The sequence below is a fragment of the Capsicum annuum genome, chromosome 5, assembly GCF_002878395.1.
Source record: "Capsicum annuum cultivar UCD-10X-F1 chromosome 5, UCD10Xv1.1, whole genome shotgun sequence".
Lineage (NCBI taxonomy): Eukaryota > Viridiplantae > Streptophyta > Magnoliopsida > Solanales > Solanaceae > Capsicum > Capsicum annuum.
In genome coordinates this window covers 13219349-13226617 of record NC_061115.1, presented here as the reverse complement: position 1 = coordinate 13226617, position 7269 = coordinate 13219349, and the positions used below count along the sequence as shown (strand labels likewise).

Here is a 7269-nt window from a genome sequence, read left to right as displayed (position 1 = left end):
ATATATATATATATATATATATATATATACGTTCATTGATTTATTCATATATATTTTTATGTTATTTTAAAATCTTTTAATGGAAATTTTGACTTTACTATTAACCTAATCATCATAGATCATATATATATATATATATATATATATATACGTTCATTGATTTATTCATATATATTTTTATGTTATTTTAAAATCTTTTAATGGAAATTTTGACTCTACTATTAACCTAATCATCATAGATCAAACTAATTTTTAATGGATCAAAAAGTTGGGTGTATTCTTTTGAATGGATTAAAAAAATTAAAAAAAAATAAAAAATGACGTGGACCTCTAATATGCTGCCACGCGGTAAAACTGTTTTCTAAAAATCGGCTGTTAAAAGTAATGGTATGGATGGGCCAGTTTTGTTACGGCAATGGCATGAATGAGCCCAACTTTTAACGGATGATATAAATGAATCATTTCTGATAGTTCGGTGGCATATTTGAGCCTTTTCCCTTGATTATATTTTTGTTGGGGTGGATTGAGTGTGTTAATTTGTTGTGGGTATTGATTTTATTTGATCAAAGGTTGGTGTTTTATGAGGTTAAAGATTTTATTTTAAGGTTTGTGGATGTGGAATTTGTAAATTTATGTTATAAAAATTTTGATTTTTATAATTTTTTTTTGGTAGTTTTGATTTGTATAGATTTATGTGATAAAGCTCATTGCGAACCTCAATCAATGTCTTTTTAAATTCAATTCGTCAAATAATTTATTAAAAGGCAATCGCTTTCCGAAATTTTGTGGGTGTTGTTCCAAGTTAGGAAAAGGAAAAAAAAAAGCAAATAAAAACACCTTATTCTCTCGCTCATATCTCTCTCTTACAAGGCTTTAAGGTGAATTTTTCTCATATGGGGTTGCTCTTTTTTTTTCTTTAACTAGTATATTACCCGCGCGATGCGTGGATTATTGTAAAGAGAAAAAAGGGGAAAGATAATTGTAACAATCTTGACACTAACCTTAGAATCATCTTGAATAGTACTAATAGACTAAGAAATTATACTAACACCGTAAAATGAAAGAATTGAACCGCTAAAAGCTGAATTCATCTTAAATTATCCTTGATAATGTCCATAATTCAACTTAATAATTTGCCCAATGCTACTATCATCAGGAGATTTCTCAATATACATACTTTTAATAATTTGGCATAGCTGTTATGCTTCTCATAGGTTGTATTCCACTTCTTAGACTCACTAAGAGTGCTCAATAGGTTGCATTCCACTTCTTGGACTCACCAAAAGTGCATTGAGCAGCTTCGTTAACTGTCTGTCCGATCCAGATCATCAAAGGAGAAATGAGCAGTCACGATTCAAAGTACTTCTCCACTACGAAGAAAGGAGAAATCCCTGAGCTCAAAGAAGAACTCAATTCTCAGTACAAGGACAAGAGAAAAGATGTAAAAAAGATGATTGTTGTTATGGCAGTTGGGAAAAATGTTTCTTCACTCTTTACAGATGTTGTTAATTGCATGCAAACAGAGAATGTGGAGTTAAAGAAGCTTGTATACTTGTATCTTATCAATTATGCTAAAAGTCAACCTGATCTTGCTATACTTGCCATAAATACATTTGTAAAGGATTCGCAGGATCCAAATCCTTTAATTCGTGATTTGGTTGTATGAACTATGGGCTGCATTCGTGTTGATAAGATCACCGAGTATTTATGTTATCCCCTTCAACGTTTCCTTAAGGATGATAATCCTTATGTTTGTAAGACAACAACTATCTGTGTTGCTAAGCTATATGAAATAAATATCGAGCTTGTGGAAGATAGGGGTTTTCTGAATGCTCTCAAGGGCTTAATATCTGAGAATAATCCTTTGGTTGCTGCAAATGTTGTTACTGCTCTTACAAAAATCCAAGAAAGCAGTAGCAAACCCATCTTTGAGATCACCAGCCATACACTTTCAAAGCTTCTAACTGCCCTGAATGAATGTACAGAGTTTAAATTCCAAACCAGAAAGCAAACTCTTTAGTGATGCTATGTTTAGGATATAACTTTCATTTGGCCGAAAAACCCACAACCACACCCATACTAATTCCTAATTCGAAAAAAAGTTTGATATGCCTATGTTGGTAAAAAGAATACATCCAATATAGCCCACAAAGTGGATGGTTTGTAGTGTTTACACAAACCTTACCCTGATCTCATGGTAGACAGCTTGTTTCATGCCTTTGTGGGTACAAAAACAACAATATCAAATAATCAAAGGCATAGAGTGAAAACAAAAAAATATCACTGCCTCATAAGTAAAGAGAATGTTTCCAAAATGCCTTTATGTAGCCATGACAGCAATATCATATTATAATCAAAGGGTCAAAACTATCAAATTATTCAATTAGTTTGACACAACCTTGAACTATTGAAGCAACAAAAACTCATCAATACTGATGGAAACCACCCCATAAACAATAATTAATCATGTACCTATCCAGTATAAGAAATATAAGCTGCATTTTTTATGGTCAAACAGTTATTATATGTATCTGCAACAGAGAAATATAAATCACACATGCAATATTAGAAACCATCAAAAAGAAACTACTTAATAAAAATCCTTGATTCCATACCACGTAAAGTAATATTCCAGCTAAAAGGAAAACTCAAAATGTCAGCAGGGGAAAGCCAGGCAAGGAGCCCGTAGTTTTCCTCCCGCTCAATATCTTTCATGCCTTGGACCACCAAAGTAGAACAAAAGAATAGACTAAACAAAAAGTAAACAAAATAATCTCCAACATGATTCTCATAAATAGAAGTCCCTTTACTGAGAAACTCCGAGCCACTTTGAGAAGTCGAACTCTGCATAGTCAGAATCTGAGATTATTGGCGTCTTATCTCAACTGGCAGCTAAAGATGTTGTGCTAGCTGAAAAGCCCGTGATTAGTGATGATTCAAACCAACTTGATCCTACTCTTCTTGAAAAACTTCTTTCCAATATTGCCACTTTATCCTCTGTCTATCATAAGCCTCCAGAAGCATTTATCACTCACGGGAAGACCACTCAGAAAACTGAGGATGAAGAGTATGCTGATGCAGGTGAACTGTAATGACCCGAGTTTGTACCTCGAAGGCTACACGGTGCTTGCGACCCTGAAGGACTACAAGCTAACCCATGAATGATATCTGTAGTGAGCACTGAACAATAATACTAATAATTGCTGAATAATAGGCTGAAATGCCATAAGGTTCAAAACATCTAAAATACTAATAATGAATAATAACATCTGAATCTGAAATACTGTCTAAAAATCTAGTCTAAAAAGCCTCTAACTGAATCTGTCTGAAAGTAGAGTCGATGGGACAATCCCCCAACTAACTCCATCTACTAAAATACTGCTAAGCCGAAGTACTAAAATAAAAGTATATCCTCGATAGATGAGGACTCACTGCTGAATCTGCTACTGCTGGCTGAATCTGTCTAAGCGCGGTCAGAAATCTGAGCATCCAAACCTATGATATAAAACATCATAGCGCAAGAAACGAGTATACGATCAATACGTTTGAATGTACTGGTATGCTAAATGAGGTAAGGCTGAATGCATTAGTTAATATGTGTGAACAATAACTAACTGAATGATATGCAAAGCTGGATGAGCATACATGGAGGATCTATAACTACTAAACATACTGTGCATACTGTAACTGATCATACTGGAACTGAATCTGATAACTGAATATACTGATAATCTGAGATCACTGATAATTTAAATTACTGATAACTGAGTGACTGTATCTGACAGTCCTGATTCTGTAGAACTAAACTGAGTTCTATTCAGAAGACTAAGACTAAAACCGAAACTGTGGGAGTTCTTACTTAACCGACATGCCCTTGAGTAAACTGAGTGGGGTCCAACCTGTAACCCCAGTTGGAAGGGTGCCAGTTCCATGCCATGGGTAAAGACACTGCTATGGTCAAGCCTATCGACGGGTGATCCTGAACAGGGAGTCAAGCCTAATTTGGCGGGAGACCCCTGGGAGGTAGCTAAGCCTTAATCTGACGGGTGAATCCTCACAGCCTAAGCTGGCTACGTAGTTCTGTAGTGTGAGACTAGTACTAACGACTTTTCCTGCCTGACGGAAGAAGTCATCACCTCCACACTCGCTCGGTGCTAGTTTCTACTCCCAACTGAAAGACACTGAACTGAGTATATTGAATTGGACTAGATTGATACTGAGATTACTGAGTTTTCCTAAGTTCTGTAACTGACTGAATTCTACTAAGTTCTGTAACTGACTAAGAGTACTATTGATCGTGACATGACTGATACTATTTTGTCACTAACACTGGCTCTAGGTAAACAACTAAATTGTCGGGTATTAAATACTCCAGGACTCGATAGCATGAAAAGTAAAGCAAAGCATCATCTAGAATAACATAACAATGTCCACTTGGGCATAATTCATTCACAGAGACATTTCATCAAGCACTTGTAATGCATTAACTTGTACATGGATAGGGAATACATGTTAGCATGCTATAATGGCATTATTTCATTCTCATAGACAATTTATCAAACACATAAGAAGCATACTTGGTTCATTAAATCATAAACACTTAAGGTTAACATGGTTAAAATATTCAACTTGCAAATTGAAGGGTTTATCATGAATATCATGTAATTCAACATATACTAGAATCAATTCTTAGAACTTGTAATCTAAATCATGGATTAAAACTCAAACAACATCATGAACATGATTTCAATCTAATTCAAACATGGAAATCATAAATCATAAATCTTGTATTTTGAAAAAGGATTCTTGGGCTCCATGAAAGGTAAGGATCCATGAACATCTTACATACCTTAATTTGAGAGATTCTTGGAGTTCTTGGAGGGATTCTTGGGATTGACCTTGATTCTTGAGAGCTAGGGTTTATTTTCTTGAGAGAGAAGTACCTTTTGATTTTCGGGAAAAGTGAATAATAAAGGATTTTACACGTTTTTAGGGCTTTAATCCCACATTTGGGCGGAATAAAATCATGGGAAAAGACTATTTTAACCCTGGGGAAACTTTAATTTTTCGTGAAATTTTTCCGATCTGGACCCCTGGGCGACGCGGCCCTATCGCGTTGTGTCACTGAAAAATGACAAATGGGAAAATGCATGGTGGCGCGACGCGGTGGTATCTCGTTGCCACTTTGATTGTGAACTAGAAGTGCACCACGACGCGGTGGAATCGTGTTGGTATACTGGAAATTAACAATTATGAACTGAGTCTATGGTGCGATGCGCTAATATCATGGAGCAACACTGGAAATTGACAATTGCTATTTTGACACACTCCGCGACTCATTACTGGCCTGAATGACGATGTTTAATGACTGAAACTTAAAATCGCTATAACTTCTTACCCGGTTGTCGGATTTAGGCAACTTTTATATCGTTGGAAAGCTAATTGAATTTCCTACGTAACGACAGGATCTAATCTAAAAAGTACTAAGTGTTACAAAAATTTTACTTAGAATAATCCATGTGTTGACACCTAATTTTTGCCCCCCTACAACTAAGTTTAATTCGGAGCTTCTTCAATTTCCAAATAAAATTACAGCATTCATTTTATCTGAACAAAGGATTTTTAAAATATTTATTTGAGTAAAATTGCCATCTTAAGTGGAGATTATATATGTTCGCGTTCAATTATACGAACTTTTATAATTTTGTTACTTAAAAATTTCATTTTTACAAAATATCGAATTTTTTAGGCAAAGCTTATCTTGAAAATGATTTCAAATGATTTATTTGGATAAATGTGTTTGGTTTTATTGAATCAAGAAGCTCAAAATTAAACAAGGGATTAATTCGTATCAAATTTTGATTTGATTTAGTCAATTTATCAAATTCGACTCTAATTGAAATCAAATTGGCCCCAATTGTAAATGCAATTGAACAATTGGTATTCAATTTGGCTAGAATTTAAATTTGATTGCCTAAATTGTAATCCAAAATCAGAATCCTAATTCTCAAAACCCTCTACTCATTTGACCCAAATTGAAACCCAATACCTAGGCCCAAAAGCAAACCATTCACGAGCAACCCTTTTCCATTTTTAGGCCGATCACCAGCCAACTTTAACAATAATTAATACACGGCCCAACAACATTCAGTAACCCCAAGCCCACTTCAACCAAAACCAACCTGGCCCATCTCTTGCTCTTTCTTCAACATAACAGTAAATAACAGCAGCGTACAAAATATGCGTACAACCAGCCTTCAATATGCCTCAACAATATCAATCGACAACAGCAACAAGGACCCGTCAATCCGAACCATACCCGCGAACCCAGTGACCGAAATCAACTTATTTTTTTCCTCTGTTACGCGTCACATGCGCCTCCCAGCTAATTTGTACGAAGAGGATGCTTGAATCTTCTAGAACAGGGCAAATATGGCCTCTCAATGTTTCAATTCCACGAATCTCGGGTACCATGGTACTAATTCATACGTTGGTGGACATTTCTCATTGGTTCTTAGGGAGAAGTGCTTTCTATTGGCTACTCCATTTTTGGATTTCATGAGAAACAATAAAAAAGGGTACAATCGATGGATGAAAAATGGTTGTGGGGGGGGGGGGGGGAATTTTGGAATTGGAATTCAAAATTCCTTCTTCCGAATTTCAAAAATGCCCCAACCCTTTCTTCTATATAAAGGATCTTGGGGCCATTGTTTTGGTGGTCTTCTTTCTCTTCTGGAAGGGGATTTTCTTTTTTTAGGCTCTTAGAAAAATAAAAAATTTAATTAGTCAAAAATGGGGGGAGGTTCGAAAAAGGAAGGGTTTTCTTTTGCATTATTTTTAGGGTTTGAATTTTTGAGGTCTGAGAGAAAGGAAAAGTTCTGGGTATTTTAGTTTGAAGTTTAGGTTGAAGATTCAGAGTTTTTGAAATAAACTGAAGGAAAAACTTTTAGGCTGGTTCAAAAATGGGGGGGGGGGGGGGGGATTCTTCTTTTGGGGATACTATTTCCAAAGCTAGGTTGTAATTTTGGGAAATTCTGAAAGTAAAAGTTTATTTCGTGAAAATTCTCTCGTTCATTCTTTTCTGGGAAGCTAGTCGATTGATTGGGAATTCCCGAGTCAGCAATATTAGCTCCCCGTGGGGACAATTTTACTGATAGATCGAGTCTCATTTTGCCACTTCTTGAAAGGTAATGTCCTATTCCTTTAAGCTTAAGATTGCTTTTGCTTCATCTCACTATTCTGTAGTCCTAAGCAATTTGAGATTATCTT

At 35.5% G+C, this 7269-nt stretch overlaps 1 pseudogene; it reads left to right on the top strand.

The window, feature by feature from the left end:
- Positions 1–1312: 1312 nt before the first annotated feature.
- Positions 1313–7269, top strand: part of LOC107871621 — a 27465-nt pseudogene continuing 21508 nt past the window's right edge.